This window comes from Equus quagga, chromosome 1 (assembly GCF_021613505.1).
Source record: "Equus quagga isolate Etosha38 chromosome 1, UCLA_HA_Equagga_1.0, whole genome shotgun sequence".
NCBI lineage: Eukaryota > Metazoa > Chordata > Mammalia > Perissodactyla > Equidae > Equus > Equus quagga.
Genome location: NC_060267.1, coordinates 123,688,226 through 123,711,186, shown reverse-complemented (window position 1 = coordinate 123,711,186; position 22,961 = coordinate 123,688,226).

Here is a 22,961-nt window from a genome sequence, read left to right as displayed (position 1 = left end):
GCCTCTACCGTACTAAAAAGTTATTTTCAATCATTTATCATACAAGGACAATGGGCATAAGTCAATTCTCTATTCCCCAGGGAGGAATGAGCGATGAAACACGTCCATGGTCCATGGGGTTTTTCAGTCTGGTCTCTGGTTGTCTTCAAGGGCAGGGGTCCAGGAAAAACCAGACTGTAAGGAATCAAGGAGAAAACAGACTGTGAGAAAAGCGCACAACAATGCTACTTATTTTCTGCGTGTACTTATGTATGAAGGAAAATGCAAAGTAATAGTTCTGGAATGACACAGCCCAAACTTGTAACCTCCAGTAAAGAAGGTCAGGATCATGATTAGGAGTGCTGGTCCGAGGGAACTTTAGCCTCATGTGTGAAGTATTACATTTTTCAAAAGGAGAATTGATTCATGTCTTACTTGGGTAATTAAAATTTAATTGTTTAAATAGGAAACCTGGCTTAGAACATGCTTCTCCAGGGAACTGCAAGAAAGAGCAGCTTAGCTGGCTGATTTCCCTGAGGCTGGGTCAGGGTTCAGCCCCCGTGGTCCCAGAACTTAAGAGGTGGGTTTGCCAGCTTAATTATTAACTGAACTGAAAAACTGACTTTCTGGAGACTGAGTGCTAATTTTGACATTGATGTCAGCATGTAGATTTCTTTTTTTGAAGAAAGCATCTGGCTGTGTTTTCCAGACTATTGTTAAAGCAAAATTAGATGGGAAGACAAATGTGCATAAATGGCTATTTTGGGGGACTCCTGAGAAAATAAAAACATGAAATAAACAGAGCACTGAGAAAATTCGTTCGGCTGTGGATGTGTTGTAACTGCGTCCTCAACTCTTTCTTGGTGAATTTCATACACACACCTCCTTCCTAATCCCTTTGCTACAATCCTCAGGAGCTGAGAGGTGAAAAATCATATAATCAACACTTAAACGTTGTCAATGGATCAGACATATAACAGAGAATGTACAGCTACAGATCTTCCTAAATCTCCGAGCTAACTGTAGGTCTCAACTTCCTCTATGATCTCCATCAAATCCAGTGCAAAACCACAAATACTTATATAGTCTTCACGCGTAAAGCACTTCGTACTTCTCTCTTCCCCAGCCTTCTAGGACTGGTATCAAATCCGTCCGCCGGCTGTGCCCATCTCTTCTGTTGGAAAAGATCCCCCAGCCTCTGTATGCTTTCCCCTAGGGAATTCTGAATAGCCCGTACTTCACGGGAGATGCTAAACATCATACAATTGAAAGCTCCTTTTTCTTATTCTTTACCAGTAACTGTGGGGAATAAGAAAACTAAACTACAGGAATTAGGCAAGAGTTTGTTCTCCGACTATACTCGGCTCATGGAAATTCAGGATTTCTTTAAAGCCCAGGAGTCAAAAGGTCACCTCGGGATCACGGATGGTGCTGGGGGTAGAAGTCATCTACCAGCTAGAAGGGCAAGAAAGAGAGACCTGAGAGATCTAAGTTAAGAAATTGGAGGTTACATGGAAATCATCACAGTCAACAGCTACAGAGGAGCCTCAGACTGTGCAGACACCATCTTAAGATCTCGTTTAATTCTCCTGACAACCCAATCATTATCCCCATTTTACAGAGGAGAAAACTGCAGGTTGGGGAGGTAAGGTCACATAATTAGTCGGTAGAGGAGCTGGTATTGTAACGCAAGGCAGCCTCATTCTAGTGTTTCCATGCCTAACGAACCAGTAGAAAGGTTGGATGGTGGGAAGGGTGGGGGTGGGGGGGTAAGGAGGACATGTGGATGGTTGGATTGAAAGAGACCAGAATGGAGAAATTCAAGTTTTGGAACCATCAGCAAACATCTTGTGCCCAAGCAGTGTTTGGAAGGAGAGGTAAATCTCAGTGGAGAGGTTCACAGAGAAATCGGGAATATAAATACAGCGAAACCAGCATGTGTATATATGCCAAAGGAAGGGATGTTGTCAGGGGCCTGATGGAAACAGATGGCACACTCCAGCCAGGACAATTGGAGGAAGGTTTATTTAGAGAGATGCAGTGTAGAGGAACATAAAGGCTGGTGCCATAACCCAGGGCCAGGAGAAGCAAAGGGGTCATGTCCCTAGATCTGAAGGGACAAGGGGTGGAAGGGTGCTGTTCCAAGAACCTGACAAAGCGGCACAGAGGAGGCAGCCTGAGAGGGGTGGAGACCTTAGTCTAGGGACATAGCCTGGCTGAGGTGACTGTGAAAGGAAATCCCTACCATTCCTTCTCTTCTCCCTCCCTCCAATCCCCTGTGGGCCTCCGCATTGGCTGAACCCAATGGAATGCCAAAGGGCGAGGGCACCCTGTGACACATGGTGCAAAGGAGGAGTCCAGGGGGAACCCAAGATGCCCAGCCTAAAAGATGAGGGAAGCACTGTTACCTACAGACAGGTGCAGAGGAGCGAGTAGAGAAGGGCTGACCGAGGGGTAGGAAGAGCTGAGGTTGCAGACTGGCTCTGATATAAAGGAGTAATAACTGAAGGTGAAAACCCACGCTCAGCCCTGGGGTGGGACCTGCCGTTTCCACAGTGGGTTGCCTTAGACCTGGGTGAAGCGCTTCCTGGCTGTGGCAGGTTCTTTGAGTTCTGAGGATGTTCACCTAATAGATACCATGTAGCACGGTGCCTTAGGGGAGTGTATTAACAGCTGCTTGGGTGTCTGGAATGCTGGAAATGGCTATTGGAGAAGGATACTCAACCATATGGGAGCTAGGAGAACACACAGAGGTGAGAAGAGTGGTGGAGAAGGAGTCAGACCCGGAGATCCGTCCACCCCTCCCTCAAAGGCACAATCGAGGAGGGATCCTCTTTGTTCATATCTGGACCCGCTCCCAAGGGACCCTGGGACCTTGGTGACAGAGTTAGGAATGAACCATGCTCAGAAAAAATGAGTTAAGAAAAAAAAAGAGGAATATGTCAATCTGGCAGAGGATTCTCTATGTTCCTAGAGGGCTTTGATGTAGAGTGGAAGGAAGGGTTAGAAGTCAAAAAGCAACTCCTTACACTGGGCCGTCTGTTGCAAGAACCACAGGTCTTGTTCAAGGAGCCATGTATCAAATTAGGGCACCCAGAGAATGCGAGTCTTCAGGATGGTGAGGAATGAAACATAGGATCTGCGAGCAGCTGAACACAGCCAAGCAGCCCTTGGAGAGCACACATGGTGCTCTGAGTGACAGAAGTTTCATGTCACAGTGGGTCAGGGCCAGAGGAGGGGATGGGCCAGCAGCCCAGAGCACGGGAACACTAAACATCACGGAAACAATACAGAAACAAGGTGCCCGTGAACTCAGGGTTCCTTACCCAGCTGGCTGGATGCAAATTGGTCCTAATGCTCTCAGAGTAAACCTATGGTGGAAACAAATGACAGCATCCACCAACGCAGACCCATCTGTAGGAAACTGTTGCCATCACCCTCTATGGGCTGCAAGATTCAACCACCAAATTTCGAGATTTACCAACTGACTAGTGATTCACGGCAAAGCTTAGTAGATAAACTTTTAGAACCAAGAAAGGCACGAGGTTGTGTTGTTTCCTGGAGACCAGTCATTTTATTATCTACATTTTTAAGTCTTTAAAAAACTTACTAAGAAGTTATCTGGTTTATAAAATTGCAAGAGAAAATGAAAGAGACGGGCATAGAAAAGGAAGGAGGATTTCTTTAGTCAGTGAACGATGAAAGAAATTTGTTTTGAACATACACTGTATTAACAAGAACATAAGTTTGTCCTTTCTCCCCACTAAATATATGTTGAAGAAATATTTTAAAATTCTGGCTTGACTGGGAGATTTTCCTTGGGGAAGTCTGAGAATCTGGTCCCACAAATTAACAAAATTTGTCAAGAGCAGAACGTGGCTTTGCTTGTTGATTTTCCTCCCTCTTATGTTTCCTCGTGACAAACTCAAGTTCACTGAGCACCTGGTATACGCCAGGCTCTAAATGTTGAACATGGCTTGTTTTATTTAATACCCAAGGGGTTTTCAAAGCTACACAGACCTTGAGCTCAGACACGTTTCAGACATGCACTGTCCAACATGGCAGCCACCAGCCGCGTGTGGCTATTTAAATTTAAATTTATTGTAATTAAATAAAAATTAAAATTCGGTTCCTAAATTTTAAATTACCATGTATCAAGTGCTCAATAGCCACACGTGGCTGGAGACTACCACACTGCCCAGTGTAGATATAGAGCTTTCCCATCACCGCAGAAAGCTCTGTTAGACAGCACAGTTCTGGACCCTCCAGAGCTCTTTCTACATCCTGTGAAATCATTCTAGGCAGAAAAGCTGCCATAAATTGAGCACCTCCTCTGGATTCTAGGTCAGTGATATAAGACCATATCACACCATACATCTCAGCCCATTTTATAGATGAAGAAACTCGAGCACAGAGAAGTTAAGTCATCTTTTCACCATCACACAGCAAGTGAATGGCAGAGCCATGGGAGTTTGACTTCAAAGGTTTTGCTCATTCAGGTGAGGCCAGCTTCCAAGGCATCTCCCCCAAGTGTGAATGAAAGCACCAGCAGGGACAAGAAAGAGCTGCTGGGGATCTTGGCCCTTCTGACAGAGAAGTGGCCACATGCCCAGGGGGTCAGACAGGCTAGACGACTAAGCCCAGTTCCTCCACTGACTAGCTGAGAGACACGGGCCAAGTCAGTTATCCTCCCTGAGTACAGGTCAAGTGGGCATGCTCACAACATCCACCTTGCAGAGCTATTAGGAATAAATGAAGTGGTACACGCAAAGCACTTGGAACAGGATCTGGCACATTAGCTGTTTAGTAAATGTAGACATGATTACTATTTCCGGAGTGAATCACCTTCTTGAGTTGGAAACAGCAGCAAGATTCACCCAGGTCTCAGCAATGGTCATTTCCGAGTCTGGCTCCCCCCCTGCTGGTAAGTCCTGGATACAACACTCTGCCGGGTGCTCTTCCCTGAAGGGCGGGGCCCGATCCCAGAGGGTTCTCAGGCAACTCGGCTCTAACACAGAAACGTCCCACCCGAGCACTGCGGGGAGGTTCTGTCACCTTGCAGCTCCACTTAGCGCTCAGGAGAAAATCAGAGCGTGCCAGCCCTGCTGCGATCTTCGTCGCTGCCTTAACTGCCAGGCGGATAGGAAAGAGGCACCTCTTCAGTCCCCCATGACAATGTCCGGCCCGTGTTCCCAGGGTCTTCTAGCTGAGGCCACCTGCAAGCACAGGGTCTTAACTCTCATGCTGATGTTACCTTCAAACTGATGCTGAATGTAAGTCCCACCCCCGTCCCCATTTCCTATCCATCTAAAAGTCCTGTTGATTTTTTTCCTCCTAAATATATTTAAAATCTATTCACACCCCTCCACCTTCCCTGTCACCACTCCAGTCTAAGCTGCCGTTGTTGCTCACCTGGACCACCGCATCAGCCTCCTAACTGCCCTGCTTGTGTCTTCTCCCTTCTCACTCCAGTCCAGTCTCCACACGGCAGCTAGAGCGTGATCCTAGCTGCTGGAGTCACTGGAACACCCTGGGGAAATTTAACAAATGCCCAGGTGCCAACCCCAGACTAATGACATCAGAGTCTCCGGGGGGGGGGGGGGTTCTCAACTCTCATGGCTCGTCAAAGTTCCTGGAGGATTCTTTTGTGCAGCCGGGAGTGAGAACCACTGAGCTTCCAGTCGGGACCAGCAGCACCAGCATCACCTGCAGGGCTTGTCAGAACACAGAGGCTGCCCGCCCCCCCGCCCCCCAGAGTCTCTGATTCAGTAGGTCTGGGGTGGGGCCTGAGAATTCCATTTCTCACAAGTTCCCCGGTGATGCTGATGATGCTGATGATGCTGGTCTGGGGACCACACTGTGAGAACCACTGTTGTAAAAACATAACTTGCACCTCAAAACTCCATTTAAACGGCTTCTCCTTACGCTTAAATATATATTTTAAAAATTCACCTTCTATACCCTGGCCTGCCGGACAGGAGGTGGCCCCTCCTCTCTCATGGCCCTCACTCCCTCTGCTCCAGCCACACTGCCTCTCATCTGCCTCTTGTCGACTTAGAGCCCTTTGCACCAGCTGCTGTCTGCCCAGATGGCTCCTCCTTTAGCTGTCTCTTTGTCTGGTTGCCTCCCAGTCCTGGGGGTTCATAGAAGTGTCACCTCAGGGAGGCCCTCCCTGACTGCCCCATTCCACATTAGCCTCACCTCCCCCTCACCCCTTATTCTCTACCTCAGCAACCTGTTTCTCTCCTTTATAGCACTCATCACAGTTTGCAATGATTTTATGCGTGTGTTCACTTATATGACATCCACCTGTCTGCCAGCCATGTGAGGGCAGGGACTTTGTCTTCTTGATCACTGCCCTCATGGTATGTCCATGGTAGGTACTCGAAAGTGGTTACTGAGTGAAGGATTGAATAGAAACACAGAATCAGAGAGTGTAAAGTTTCGTAGTAGTAACAACAGAAGCAGGAGCCATTTTTTCCCCCTGAGGGGTAACCCTGTGCTGGTCTTTTAACATTACGTCTCTAATTCACACGACGACCTGGCAAGGCAAGTGGCATTATCTTCCATTTACAGACGTGGAAATGAAAACCCGGAGAGGTAGGCAGACTTGGCTGAGGTCACACAGCTAAAAGTGGCAGAGCTGGTGGGAATCCAGGCTGCCCGCATTCACATTGATCACAGGATGTGGACGGGACACAGGACTGAAGAAAAGAAGGGAGAGAAAGAGAGAGGGCGTGAGGGAGGTTGGAAGGGAGGAAGGAGGGGAGAGAGGAGAAGGGAAGGAAAGGGAGGGAGGGACAGGCAGCAAAGGCAGAGCCGGAAGCACTCTGCCCTCAGGGAATTTTTAACTCTAAACCCCTAGCCAAGGCAAAAAGAAAAAACTGAGCTGAAATCAAAGAACCCTTGCCCTACTTTCCAGCTCTCTGATTCCCTGTGAGTCTCTTCAGAAGAGAATGAACAAGCAAGAATTGGTGTCTCCACTTTTAAGATGTTTTGGCAGCTTGCCCAGAGCCTTTGGAAGAAAAGTGCAGTAGGAAACGAGGCAGGTAGGACCTGAACCCAGCCCCGCTGCCTGCACAGCCTGCTTGCTTCTGTACCCAACCCTAGGGAGCAGCGCCTCGACTTCCTTTCGTGGCCGCCTGCCTCATGACTAGGTGAGTTATTGAAGTACTAGAGGCTGTAACAGATAACCACCTCCCTCCCCAAACTCAAAGGCTTAACATCATAAACGTTTATCAATCCAGTGAAGTGCAAAATCAGTGCTCCTGAGGGGGGCATAGGGCAGAGGAATGGGGGTCCTCCCGTTATGACTGGGGAGGGGACAGAGCGTGGAAGGTTTGATGCCAGGCCTGGAAGTGGTGCACATCATTGGCACCCATGTTCACTGCCCAGAACTCAGTCACTTAGCCATTCTTAGCTGCAAGGGAATCTGGGAAGTAGAGCCTCACTGTCAAGCTTAGCCAACAGCCAGCCAGTCTGCCTCATTCCCTGAGCACCGTGATAAGCTCCCCACCCTGGCACCTCTCTCTGATGACAGAGTTTCCACATTTGCAGAGAAGGCTGGGAATGTAGCCGCCCTGAGGAGAGGGGCCACCTTGGTCTTAAGTTCATGTCACAGAGGAAATGACAGGTCTCCAGTGTTGCCCTGAGAGGAGGCTGGAGGTTTGCGGAAGGACAAAGGAAGGAAGAGGAGGCTGGATGCCCAATGTGCTCAAGTCCAGTCTTGGCTGAAAAAGGATGACACCTTTTCTACCATTTTGGTGTGGTTTACAGAGTCTACCCTGACTTCAATTCTAGACTTTTCAAAATTTCACTAACTAAGGAAACATTTATTGAGTATCAACTGTTTTGCAGACATAGTCCTAGGCCTTTGGGATCCCAATAAAGAAAGACTGTGATGTAAGCCCTGTTCTTTATCTGGTTAAGATTTTGAAAAACTATGATAAAAGTTTCACACAAATAATATTCAAGATTAATGACATAAATGATCTCATTTAATCTTCACAATAATCCTATGAGGAAAGTACTACTATTATCTCCGTTTTACAGAGAAGGAAACTGAGACGTAAAGGGATGAAATAATTGTCCCAAATCCCACCACTCTTAAGAGGCAGGAATGCATCTTAACTACATTATGCTGACCCTCTAGTTAAATTACAGTACTGTATGCACATTGACATCAACACAGGCATAATCAAGTTGGCTTCAGAAAACAGAACAAGGTTTCAAGTTCTAAACAGTCTCTGAATCCAAGAACAGGTCAAAACTGAGCTCCAGTAATTCCAAGATGACCTTGGAACGAAGCGAGCTGTGTGACCCTGGAGGAGACACTTTCCCTTTCTGTTCTTCAGCTTCCCCTCTGTAAAAGGAGGGAGCTGGCTTAGGCGACTCTTAAATTCCCTTGTTCCTGTACAGGCAGCGTGGCTGGTGGGAAAGGCAGAAGTTGCCCTCAGCCAGATTCAGGCTCTTCCTGCCTGAGCCTTTGTCTTCCCATTTGTGAAAACGGAATTGGGTCTGATCTGCTAATTTTTCTCTCCCTAGCATCTGGCACAGGGAGGATAATAGGAGCTGAGTAAATCCTGGTCACCCCCTTCAGCTTGCACCTGGTTGCAGGTGGCAGGAATCGTGGGAGCAGAAGGGAGATGGCTAAGCTGCACGCTGCTTCTGAGGGCGCAGGGTCTCTGAACCTCCATCCGGGGGAACCTGGGGCATCTGGGGAGCAGCTGAGGACGGAGGGTAACATGGCACAGAGCCTCGCCCGACATGTCTTCCCCACACGCCACACCCTCTCCATCAAGTGCAGGGCAGACTCCAGCCCCTGTGAATGTGGATTCGCACCAATATCTCGGAATCCCCAACAGATGGGTTCTGGACTTCGGGGGGGCAGGGTTCAGAGACGTGAGTATTAGATGTCCCCGCAGGCCTCTCCAGCCGGCCTTATTTCTTACGATGACTTTGGGATGCTCCCAGGAGGCGTGCTGCCTGGCAGATATTGAATAAGGCAGGAGGCGCATGGAAGAAAGGCAGCTTCTTGGAACAGTTGCCTGGTTACACGGTGGTCTGGGCCACGTGCTCTCCTCCCCTGGAGGCCCCCGGGTGTGCCTGCTGGGGAGGGGAGCAGAGGGGTGGCCAGGCCCTAGACGCAGTGCCTTCCTTCTGCCACCCCCAACTGCCCACAGTCCCGGCTAGGACAAGTGGACAGCTGCCTGTGTGGGAAGCCGGGCTCCCTGCTGACCAGCTGTAGGATTTGGGCAAGTTAATGCAGCCTATCTGTGCCTTCCCTCCCTCGCCTTTAAAATGAGTCTAATAATAGTACACACCTCGCTGGGTTACTGCATGGCTTCAAAACAGATAATATAGGCAAAGGGCTGAGCCCGGGGCCTGGAACACAGCAGGCTGACCACCAAAAAGCCAGTGCTGCTCAGGAAGAGCTGGAAGCTGATGGAAGGAGCAATCAGAAGTCCCGAGTCAGGACTGGCTACCTAACCTGAGGTCCCAGTGCACAACGAAAGTGCAGGACCCCTTGTTCAAACAGCAGGAAAGAGGTGCTGGCAAAGGTCCTGCAGTATAAAGCTTTCTTCCTTTTGCAGTCTCTCTTGACGACCTGCCGCGGTGGGGTTCGCTATCTAATACCATGGTCCCTTAGGCGTGGGGAGAGCACAGACCTTACAGGCACCCAGGATCCTGGCCCGCAACATGGCATGTGCGTGCATTGCCTATCAGCTGCCAGGTGACTGGGGGAGCAGGAAAGTGGAGCCAGGCATTCCGCTTTCCCAAAGGCCATTCCCCCCAACCGTGGTGGACAGGCAACCCCAAATATTGCAACCGCCAAACCACGACAAACTAGGGATCTGAATCGGGGTAGGGGCCAGGCCCACCCCTGCCAAGCTGTCTCCTGAACGCACCCTCATGCCGTCAACCTAGGGCAGCATGGCAGCAATTGTGCCCAACCCCGAGACGCTGTGGGGTGTGCGTGCCAACCCTTCCCGGGCTCAGGTCCCTGATGGTGGCAGAGAGGAAGCTGGGGCAGGGGGATCAGGGAGGGGCAGACAGGGCCAGGCCTGGGACACCAGGGGGTTGGGAAGCTGGTGGCCAAGAATCCACCTGGAGAGGCAGAGGGAGGAGAGACTTCATGAGAACTGGGGCTCCCTACCCTCACGCCTACTCTGTTGTCCCACCAGACTTCACTTACAAAACACATACTTAAAGATAAAATCATTAAGAATTTCAAGACACGACAGTAGAGCATTAAATCCTAAGTGCAGGTCCTGTGTGACTGCACTGGTTGCTCCCCAGGATGGAGACCCTGTCCTGAGTCCTTATCCTGGCTGTCACTAACTCCCTCTCTCTGGGCCTCAGTTTCTCCCCTAAATGAGGGGGCAGGGTTTTTATTTGCTCTTCCAGCTTCTGTATTTTACGACTTCTGTCCCACTCACACGCTGTGTGGCCACGGGCAAGTCCTTTCTCCTCCTTAGGCATCAGTTTTCCCATCTGTACAGTGGGGATTCGGAGATCCTGAAGCACCCTTCCAGGGTTAGTGCTGGAAGAAGTGCCTCTTCCCATCCCCTCCCTTGCGTGAGACTTTTCCTTGCGTGGAAGGGGAGGTAAATTCACGAAGCAGGAGTGGGGTGTGGGGTTTGCCACGACATTCCTGGTCTCGTTCTGGTCACACTGGTGAACTTGGGGATGGCAAGGGGAGAAAGGAGGGAAGCACAATCAGCTTGTGTTACGGACTGAATGTTTGTGTCCCCCCAAAGTCGTGTTGGAGCCCTCACCCTCAGTGCGAGGGTGTTTGGGGGGGATGGTAATTAGTTTATACAGGTCATGAGGGTGGGGCCCTCGTGATGAGATTAGTGCCCTTGTAAGAAGAGTAGGGACACCGGATCTTCCTCTCTCCCCATGTGAGGGTGCAGGGAGAAAGCGACCATCTGCAAGCCAGAAACAGGGCCCCCCTGGAACAGAACCTGCTGCACCTTGATCTCAGGCTCTCCAGCCCTCATAACCGTGAGAAATAGTGTCTGTCGTTTAAGCCACCCCGTCTCTGATATTCTGTCACAGCAGGCGAGCTGACTTACACGGCCTGTAAAGAAGGCTCACAGACTAATGGAGCAGAACAGCAAAGATGGACAGATCATCAGAGAAGGTGAGAAAGCAGGGAGCCCTGGGCAATTCGTTCATTTACTCTCTCCCTGCAGCAGCTTCCACACTGGCTCCCTTTTAATCCATTCTCCACACAACAGCCAAGGGAACCGCTTATATGACAAACAGAACCAGGTCCCTCCCTCCTGAAAACCTCCATCCGCTAGGATTACGTTCATCCGTGACAGAAACCCCGCTAACGGTGTCTTAAACCAAACAGACGTTTCCCTCTCTCACAGAAGCATCTGGCGCTGGGCATCCAAGACTGGCTGGCAGGGCAATGGTGTCGGAATCCAGGCTCCACGCGTCTAGCTTGCGGCGCCTCCATCCCTGGCCTCCATTTCCAAGGTCACTTCAAAGTCCAAGATGCTTCTGGGGCTCCCGCCATGCAATCGACATCCCACACAGCAGCAAGGGTGCGGGCACTCCCTGCTTTCGAGGACACTTCTCGGAAGTTGCATAAAGCACCTCCGCTTGCATCCTAGTGACTGGAGCCTGAGTCACCTCACCACACCTACATCGGAGGCTGGGGAAGTAGTCCCTACTCCAGGCAGTCATGTGCTCGGCTCAGCGGTGTGTGTTTTATTAACGAGAAACGGGGGAGATGGGGGCTTGAATCAACTGTTGGTCCCTCCCACACCATCCTTCCAGAGCTCTTCCTGCACTCGCAGTAAAACCTATACCCTTTACTGTGCCCTACACAGCCCGGCCGGTGTTCCTCTCCGTCTCATCTCCCTCACCATCCTGCCCGCCCGCTGGCCTCCTCTGGGTCTCTCAAAGGCCTAGGCTCCTTCCCCACAGGGATATCCGCCTATTCTGGTCCCCCGCCCGGAACGCCCCACCCACTCCACGCCGCTGGCTCCTCCTCCTTGAGGTCTCTGCTTTCCCATCACCTCCGCAGAGGGGCCTCCCGACCACGCCATCTCACCCAGTTCTCCTCCTCATTCTTCCCGGACTCCTTTTTGTTTCTTTATAGCATGAGCGACACATTGAAAGTATTTTAGTGAATTATCTGCTAAAAAGCAAAACCATGAATGTCTGCACCAAATGCCTGCCTTTTGGGTTGACCGCTCACCAGGAAGGCAGCTGGGTGAGGGGAGGGTTGTGCCTGCTCACGGCTGTGTCCCACCGTCTACCGGGAACTTCAACATTGCGAACATATCCAGTTGTCTTCTCAGCTGCAGAGGCCACGAGGTGAGACTCGGGCTGCGTCTGCTGGAGAGGGACAAAGACTCGGGCGGGGAGGTCAGCGGAGACCCGGATGAAGGAGTCCAGTAAAATCCTAGTAACAGCCCCGCGGCAGCCAGGAATACGGTTGGTCCTTTTTAGCCTTGTTTTTGGCTCCATCCTGTGTCTCCACCCTTGTGTTAACATGTTCTTTTGTCCTGCTTTTAATGTGGCCTATTGTTTATTCCTCACCCTTGTAAGTGGCTTTACATCCTTTCTGGAAGAGGATGGGTATAAACAAAGACACGATGACATGTATAAGGTATTTGGGTGCGTTCAGTCGCAGTGAATAGCAACCTACTCTAACCAGGGCCGTCCTCTCCTCTGAGCCGCACAGCCCAGCCAGCATCCGCTCTCCACTTGCCATCTCCTCTTGGGGGTTCAAAAGGGCTTCAACCGGATGTGTCCAGAAAGCAACTCATGGTCTCCCTCAAACTGGTCTTCCCCTAGTCCTGACAAATCAGGTGTCTAAGATGGAAGTCTAAGCACTAACCTTGAGAGGCAGCACAACACAGTGGTTAGAGCAGGATTTCTCAGCCCTGGCACTATGGGGCATTTGGGGCCAGATAATCCTTTGGGGGCTATCCTATGATTGTAGGAAGTTTACCAGCATCCCTCACATCTACTCATTAGATGACAGTAGTACCCCCCCACACCTGAGTTGTAACAACCAAAAATGCCTCCAGATATTGCCAAATGTCCCCTAGGGCAAAATCATCCCCTGTCAAGGACCACTGGTTTAGAGCAAGGACTTAAACCTCAGATTCTGTGGGTTCAAATTTCAACTCTGCTGTGCAATGTGAGGCAAGTTATTTAACCTCTCTGTGCCTCAAATTCCTCTTCTATAAAGTGAGGAAAACTACAGTCTGTCCTACACTGGTTACAGATATTAATCTGTACACTGTAATATCTGTAAGGCACTTGGAATGGTGCCTGGCACATAGAAGGGTATCTTAGCCATTATTCTTACTTTTGAAATTACTCCTCATTCCTCCATCTAATCCATCATCATTTCTGGATAATTTTACTTTATAAATATCTCTAAAATCCTGTCGCCTTCCTCCCACATGGCCCTTGCCCAAACCACCAGCATCTCTTGCCTCTCGTTAAGGCTTCCTACCATTCACCCTCTACAGAGGAACCAGGTTGATCTGTTTAAACCCTTCAATGGTTAAAACCAGTCATAGAGTCCCACTGTTTTTAGGAAAAAGCCCCCCACCAATGGCCTTGGGATTATAGAATTACCCCATCAATCTCTAGAGGCTCGTCTCCTAACTTCATCTCGCTTGTTTGAGAATTTCAGCCACAATGGTTTTTCTCTCCATTCCTTAAAAATGTCATTTTTCTCTTCTACCCCAAGTGTTCCAAACCCTTCAAGTGTTCCACATCCTCTGCCTGCAGTCTCAAATGAAGCTGTCTTCAAAGCAGTGATCGTGGCATTTTTCAAAATAAAGACAGGCCACTTCTTGGGAAGACTAGAAAAAGTTGAAATGATTGAGCCAGAAAGGACTGCCTTGTTCAGTGGGGTAGTGTGTGCACTGCACAAACACTCAGGCAAGGGGTAGAGTAGAGATTGTAATTCATCTCAAGCTCCACTCACCACACCAAACCCTGATGCAGAGCCACTGCTCTCCAAGCTGTTTGTTTGTGGAGCTATGTTCTCTGAAAGGAGATGTCTTTTGCTAACTTGCAGTGAAGATGCCATATAGGCTAGTGACAGCCCTACAGTCAGAGCATACAGCAGGTGGATAACAGTGGAGCTACATTAAAAAATGTACTTTTCTTATCTGTTGTAGTGACATTAAGCTGCCAAAGACAAGGGAAGAAACTGAATATGCCCCTGCCTGCCTCTGCTGCTCCTCCTTCTTTCTATATCTAGAAAGTGAGCTGTTCCACATCCTGGTACTCGTTCAGAGCTGAGGTCAACTTGGGAAAAACTGTCCCTTACTTTGTGCATCAAGCAATTGGACAACTTTCAAGTTGTGGATTGATGCAATTAGCACTTTCCATAATTAAAGTCATAGTAAAATGTCTTCTGGGAATTCAATATCTTTTTTTTAATTAACTATTCTTATTAACCTCATTCATCTGTCTCATAAAAAATGTAAACCAAGCCTAGCCATACGAAACACACGTCCTCACAAAAATAATTAGCACAAAATATTTAGCCTCACAGTTAAAACATCAGAGCCAGAAGGGACCTCAAAGATCACCTATCTAGAACAAACCTTCAGCTTGGTGCTGAGGAACCTGGGGCTCAGAGATTGGAAACGACATGTCGTGGATCACTCAGCTCAGAGGTGTCACTGCCAGAGGATCCCCAGGTCTCCCGTCTGCCACACTAGTGCTTCCATAGCCACAGCAGAAAAGGAAGAGAAAAAAGAAAAAAGAATTCCCACTCTCTTACCAGGTAGTAAGTACAAGGAAGTGAAAGCCACATTTCTAACTACTGAGTTTGTGCACATAGCGTGCTTTTTTTCAGAGCGCTGGTTGGCAACTCTATGTGTTGCATCTAATTACAATCAATTTCAGGATCGCTGTGGTGGTTTTTCAGATGCAACCCCTTTTGAGGGTGTCACTCTCTTAGGAAACCCAGGGCCTGGGCTGCCGAGGCGCAGGCAAAGATGCATTTCATCATTCTCATGTTGTCTCTGGGACCACCACACTTTTAGCAAATCTGAGTCCGCACGTTTAGATTTGCAGAATATAAAATAAAATGAGTGCTTTCCAAAAAGCACCAGAAAGTTCCAAGAATATTCTCCCCTGTATATTGAAATGGGGTCCATTTTTAAAATCCGTTTACACCCGTTTTGAACTCCGTGCCGCAGAAGTCAGCACTGAATATGTGCCCGTGTGGTGTCCGGTGGGTGTTATCGTGGAGGCGGTGTTGCAGTGCACAGCTGGGTGCTGCAATTGGGCAGCCCTGGGTGTAAATCCAGGCCTTACCACCTACCAACTGTCCCCCTGTGCAAGTCACTTCACTGCTCTGGGCCACAGTTTCCACCACCGTAAATGGAAACACTAATAGCCACTTCCCAGCATTGGTAGGATTCAATAACATACAGAGAGGAGAACAGCATGTGTGCACCCAGGAGAGCTGAGTCCTTTTCATCCAGTTTCCTTAACAAGGCTATGAGGTCGTCACACTTTGCCTGTTATCTTCACTTCGGCGTCTGCACTGCCAGGCACGGGGCCTCATATGATAGCCTGTGCTCCATAAATATTTGTTGAATTAATTAATAGATATGTGACTGTGGGAATTGGTTACATCCTCTCCTGTGTCTGCAACACTAGCCAAGAGTAGTGGGGTGAATGGTGTCCCCACGCCCCCCAAAATATAGGTCCACATCCTAACCCCCAGAACCTGTGAATGTGACTTTATTTGGAAAAGGGATGTTGGCAGATGTAATTAATTTAGGGATCTCGTATGAGGTCTTCCTGGATTATCTGGGTGGGACCTTGTTTTCATCCATTCAGGCCACTAAAACAAAAACGCCATGGACTAGGTGGCTTATAAACAACAAACATTTATTTCTCGAAGTTCTGGAGGCTGGGAAGTCCAAGATCAAGGTGCCAACAGATTGGTGGCTGGTGAGAATTCACTTCCTGGTTCATAGACAGCCATCTTCTTGCTGTGCCCTCACATGGTGGAAGGGGCGAGGGAACTCTCTGGGTCTCTTTTATAAGGACACTAACCCAATTCATGAGGGCTACACTCTCATGACCCAGTCACCTCCCAAAGGCCTCATCTCCAAATGCCATCATATTGGGGATTAGGTTTCAACATATGAATTTGGTGGGGGGGACAAACATTCAGTCTAGCACAGACCAAAATCCAAGAACAAGTGTCCTTATGAAAGACAAAAGACAAGACACAGAAACAGAGCAGAAGGTCATGTGACGATGGAGGCAGAGATTGGAGTGATGTGGCCACAAGGATTGCCAACAGCCGCCAGAAGCTAGAAGACAAAAAGGAAAGATTCTCCCTGGAGCCTCCAAGAGGGAGTGTGGCCCTGCTGACACCTTGATTTCTGACTTTTGGTTTCCACAACCGTGAGAGAATAAATTTCTGTTGTTTGAAGCCACCCAGTTTAAGGTAATCTGTTAGGACAGCCCCAGGAAACGAATACACCAGCACGTGGGAGGCAACTCAATAAACACTGGAAGAAGGAACATGAAAAGATTTATTTTTTCCTGCTTTTTCTCCCCAAATCCTGCCAGTACGTAGTTGTATATTTTACTTGTGCATCCTTCTAGTTGTGGCATGTGGGATGCCACCTCAACGTGGCCTGACAAGAAGTGCCATGTCCACACCCAGGATCCAAAGCAGCAAAACCCCCAGTCACCGAAGTGGAGCCTGCAAATTTAACCACTGGGCAATGGGGCTGGCCCCTGAAAAGATTCTGACTCTTTTTTTTTTTTTGAGGACCACTAGCCCTGAGCTAACATCTGCCGCCAATCCTCCTCTTTTTTGCCGAGGAAGACTGGCCCTGAGCTAACATCCATGCCCATCTTCCTCTACTTTATATGTGGGACATTTACCACAGCATGGCTTTTGCCAAGTGTTGCCATGTCCACACCAGGGATCCGAACCAGGGAACCCTGGGCGGCCGGAAGCAGAACGTGTGAACTTAACTGCTGTGCCACTGGGCTGGCCCCCCACGCATGTTTTGACGTCAGATCCTTGGACTCTACTATATACCCAAAGCATTTCATCCAATTTGGGTCAATTATGAACCGGAAATTTGGGTAGGAGTACATGAACCTCTGAAGTTCCATTGCAGAAGGAACAAGAAACCCTAAGCAGCCACCCAGATGACACTCCTTCCTTTTTCTCAAAGACTATACTACTTTCTCCACCCCCACCGCACACCCATGGCAGACAGTGCTTCTAGATAATACTACTTTTTGCTACGAGTCGGAGACGCCCCTTAGACATCCAGTGGAGGTGCCGAAGAGCAGCTGGGCATTCAGTCTGGAGCTTAGAGGGGATAAGAGTTAGCACCCAGAACGGCTCCAGCCACCACCCTGAGCTCAGGGTCATGTGTCCCCCTGCTTGACATACCTCGAGTGGGACTCCTGAGTCCCCCAGCCCCAACCCCCTGCTACTTCACCAGTCTTCATCTCGGAAATCAGCCTCTTCATTCTACCAGTTACTCTGTCTCCTCTATTCCTCTCTTGGGCTCACAGCCCTCATCCATTCACATTGGTGTTATCTTGAAAATATGCTTAGAATCCAGTCACTTGACACAATTTCCATTGGGACCCTAGATTACTGTGCTTTCTAGACTGGACTATTTCAAGAGCTTCTTCCTAACTGGTTTTTCTGCTTTTACACCGTCTCACTACATTCTATTCTCCAACTGGCAGCCAGAGAATGTTTTTAAAAATCTAAATCAAGTCAAATGGATTCCTAGCTCATTCAGAATGGAATTTAGGATCCTTATCCTGGTCCATAAAGCAATGTTTGAACTCTCGCCATCTTCCCATCCCACCCTTTCCCCCCCGATTTCATCTCTTTCCACTCTCCCTTCACTCACACAGCTTGAACCTCCTGGCCTCCTTGGTGTTCCTGCAAAATGCCAAGCATATTCCTACCTCAGGGCCTTTGCACCTACTATTCCCTCTATCTGTCAGATATATGCATGGCTTTGTCCTTTCCATTATTCACTCTCTGATCCTGTGTCACCTCTTCAGAGAGGCCATCTCTGACCATCCTATAAAACAGCATGGCTCCCATCACTTTCTAACTCTTTTACTCCACTTTATTTTTCTTCTTTTCATATTGCACATCTTGATGGTAAATGACCTTGGACATTGTACATAAAAATTCCACACTCCGCTGCGAGAGACCCATAATTTAATCAGAAATCTGTAAGAGTTGTGTGGCCCTGAGATTATTGGGGGGGAAGGCAGATTCTGGTCAAATTCATGTGTCTTTTAGACCTAGGAATAGATGGATTTATCTGGGGAGGGAAAGAAATGCAAAATGCAACAGTGTGGCCGTCGGGGTGATGACTCATGAATTATATGTGAATCTGAGTGACGTGGTGAAGCCACCACCTTCTTCAGGCAACTCTGGGAAAGGGGTTCAGCTGACACCTCAAAGATCTAGCTGCATCATAGTCTAAACTCAGTGAAGCTGGAAGTCTTCTTGAAGGGGTTGATATCATCGTTTCCTTAAAGATTAAGCATATTTTGACCCTTAGGAATTTACAATTAATTATAAAAATGTTTAAGATAATCAAATCCATAGTATTAGTATTTACATATTAAATATTTCCATACTAAAATGTGTATTTTATATGTTTATTTTGTATATAAGAATTTGGTGTATTAGAATGAACAGATGAGCCTAGTAACACCCATTTAAACAATGTAATTGAGTAATAATTGATCTTGACTTAGAATTTTAATTTAAAATCTTAATAAGTTTATATATAGTCTTAGAGCATTTAAGACACTTTAAGGATCACCATATTTACTAGCTTAATTTAATAGATTTATAAAAATTACTTAAGCACCTGGGAAGATTTGTCAAAAACACAAATGAGCTACTAAAAAATGAAATTGAATGTACAGATTTTATAAACGTAGCTTAATTAAGTTTGCAAATGCAATCAAACATTTCTCAAACGGTCCTTAAAATGATGGCTTATGTTTTAGACTTAGAAGGAAACGTATAAGCTGAGCTTAAACCCTTGTTTTTTAAACATGTGACTTTAATAAATTAATCGTTCATTTCTGAAACAAAGATATACTTTAGAATAACCTTTCCTGTACCCACAAACCATTGAGGACTTCAATTATTATTTCTCATTTACCCCTTGTTAGAATGTAAGCCCCACAAGAATGATATTGTGCCTGTTAACTCACGGCGGTCCTCTCCGTCCTTTCGGCTGTGTCTAGCACATGAAACTGCTCAGGAAAAGGGTGATGAGTGAGTGAAGATTAATACACTTTGCCCCCAGGTCCTATATGATTCTCGGGCTCTTGCTACATCCTAAGAGACCAAAGCCCAGTGAAAGTATGGGAGATGGCCAAGATCCTGAACAAAGTCAGATGGAAGGGTTCAGGCACAGTCCTAGGACCCTGACTTCCTGGGCTCTCTGCTCTTCAAAGGCAACTCTTCTTGCTGCCTGCCTCCTCGATGAAGCCTTCCACTGGACTCAAAGAGCATGTTGCATCATTTACATGACCCAACCTTGTGAGGTTACTTTTGTACTTATTTCCTCTCCTCTTCTGATGGGCTGAAGAGCTCCACATTTCCATAGCACACCAACATCTTCACATGCCTTTGAAATGAATGAATAAGTGAATGAATGAATGGATAAACAGATAGTGCTTTTGTAAAGCACACTTTTGTGCCCATTGCTGCTGTGGAGGTTAACAGCCCAGGCTTTGCAATCACTCCACGGCGTGGTGGTATGCGACATCAACCCATGTTTAAGAAATATTGCGAATTCTTCATGCTTTAAAAATAAACACTAGCCTCAATCTGCTTACCAGGCAAGATGAAAGGAAAAGTTAAACTCAGGACAACATTTGTTTCCAATGTTTCCAGTGGAAACATTTAAAATTGTTTGCTTAAGATATGTCAATAGATACCTACAGATGTAAAGACTTACCAGGACACGAGGGCCTTTGGAGGAAGAGCTTCAATGTGGTTTACATTTCAGCTTTAATATTTATAAACAGAACAAAATCCGGAGGGAAGGAGCCCGAAAAGATAAGCCTTTAGGTAAATAGTTCGGGAGGCACCAGAAGCTGCTTCCTGGGATGGGTCACTAAGGCTTAACAATGGGGGTGGTTGGGTACAGCTAGACAGTAGGGTGGGGAGGAGAAATGGAATAGAACCAGGATTTTAGACCAGGGCTTCTCAAATTTCAGATGCACCTGAGTCACCCGGGCATCTTGTGAAATGCAGCCAGGGCTGGGGCCCAAGATTCTGCATTTCTAACAGGCTCCCAGGTGACACCAGTGCTGCTGGTCTTTGCGACACAGTTTGAATAGCAATGGTATGTGGTATGAAGGCATTATACACGCCTCCAAAAATATTAATGCAACAAAACAAAACAAACCCCTAGAAACCCAGGAGGACAAACAGGAGCCAGTGCTGTTTTTACTCTCATTGGGTGGGTGTCTTAGAGGCTGTATCTTCACATAAACCGCCTTGAAAAAAACGCTGATAAGATTCATTTATTTGCTCCACAAATATTTAGTGAGCATCTGCTAAGTGTCAGACACTGTTGCGAGTTTTGGGGGTATAGTGGTGAGCAACCATGACAAGGACCCTGACCTTGAGGAGTTTACGTTCCAGTATGGGAAATCAGAAGGATGCGGTTGGTGATGATGGCGGAGGGAAGAAGGGAGGGAAAGGATGATAAACATTTGCTTCATTTATTACGTGCCCGTCACTGTCAGTTATTTCATTTAACCCTTGAATTACCTTATGAAGTAGATGCCATTATTACTGCAATGTACAAATGAGGAAACGAAGTTCTAGAAAAGAAAGCAACTTGTCCAGCTTTTAGAAACTGCACTCTTAACCACCACACACTTTCAGAGACTGTTTTTGACGCTGTTCCTCCATGACTTTATGCCAACACACAGCACTTTGGCCTTTGTGACCACAAAGCCAACTCCATTTCCTGGGTGCTGGGGATGATTATAACCCTTTTTCATTACCACGGAAACCTTTTATGCTGTAGGAAAAGGGAGCCATAAATGATTTAGCACACACAAGGTGGCAGAAATGGAAATCGTTGCTGAAAACCGGCTCCTGTCTGAGCAAAGGATTGGGACTCCAACAGAAGCCTGGCCTTTCAGAATTGCTCACATCCTATACCAATTAAGTGTTTGGGGAAGCTGACAATGGCTTCCTGATGTGGAAATCGCTTTGAAACATGTAGGTTGATAGTTAAAGCCATTAGTCCCACTTGGGCTTCAAGGACAACTACAAAGAAAATATTTGGTAAATTGCGCACAAAGCATGGATTTGGCAACCCCGGGTTAGCCCAAACTGGTCAAGCAACTGCTTTTAACACTTTATTTCCTAAGTAGACAAATATCTGAAGGGGAGATGGAAAACAAACCTCACTTCAGACAACATAGGGCTTCTTAAAAGCCACAGGTCTCTGCATTAGACAGCTGTTGAGTGAAGAGCTCGGCTCTTTCCTTGGACAAAGAGTTTTTATTTCAGGCTAAAGATCCAAGGGATGCAAATGAGCCCAGCGCCTCTTGCCTGACCTTTCCTTGCTGGAACGTGGCTGGCTGCTTGGGCTGAAAGTTCGAAAGGACATTGAGGCAGGCATTTCTAAGTGCTTCTCCATCATATTAAAAGTTGAGCCAGAAAGAGAAATGCAATAGGAGGAAAGTCTAACTAATCAATGGGAAACTGATTTCGTCCTGACTTTGCAGGCCTGTGCTCTCAGCCGATGGCCTCTAGTCCAGAATATAGTCGAGCAGGCACAGGACATGGTCCAGGCAGGACTCTTATCTTTCTTTCTCTGCTTGCTCACGTGCAGCAAGGTGCTCTCTTCTTCCTGCGAGGAAGCTCACTGGTGTGGAAAGTCGGTGTGTCAAGAACAAGGAGACGTTGGCTCTGGTTTTGGCATTGCCCTTTAATCTAATGTCCTGGGCACAGCTGCGTTGGGTGTCACCTACACTGAGTGGTTAGGACCCTGAGTTTGGGAGTTAGGCTGTCAGACTCTCTTAACTCTCGATTTTCTCATCTTTAAAATGGGAATAAAAGTAGTGGTCCCCCCAGAGAGTGTTATGAGGGTCCTCTGAGAGTACTCAATGCAAAGCATTTAGTGCTCAAGGTGGATGGTACCCTCTGGAGTTGTGCAAACAAGTGGCCCTGGCCCAGCACATAGTTTGTTAGTTAGGGTTCTCCAGAGAAAGAGAACCAATAGGAGATAGCCATCTATAGATATTGTGGAAATTAATAAACAGAAACTTCATCTAAAATGGAGTTGGGGGGCCAGAAAACTCTCACGCTTGTGCCACTCAACACATATTACTGACCCCGAGTGGAAGAGACAGATCTTGCATCTCTGACAGGAAGTAAAAAAGTACAATTTTACTACCCAGCAGAAGGAAAGAAGGAATTCCTCCTTGCCCAGCAACAGCTCAGCCAATGAGAGATGGCCATAACTCAGCCAATGGAAAGCCACTACACTTTGAATTCCCAGTCTGCTCCAATAAACTCTTTGTTTACAACAGCCTCTCTCTTGACAATAAACTTGGCACATCAGCTTGCTTGCGCCCTAGAGGAGTCACCTAAAAGAGTCATCTCCCATCTTTATAAAAGGTTTCTCTCCTCCATTTTCTCCAGACTTGTACATGGCTCACCATAGAATGCACATCCTAAATTACAGTTCTTTGTCGTTCCTGAATAAACCCATTCTACTGGTAAAATAACTGGTTGTGTAATCATTATAGGTCAACATTATTTGGTGGCCCATATGGGGATTCAGAGAAGACCCCTGACAACTCTGAGGCTGGGGTCCAAGTAAGTACGGTACCCATGGAACCCAGTGAGCTCACTGCTTCCTCTCCAACCCTGGAGTTTGAGCATAAGTTTTCTCCTGGATCTTAAACTCCTCTCC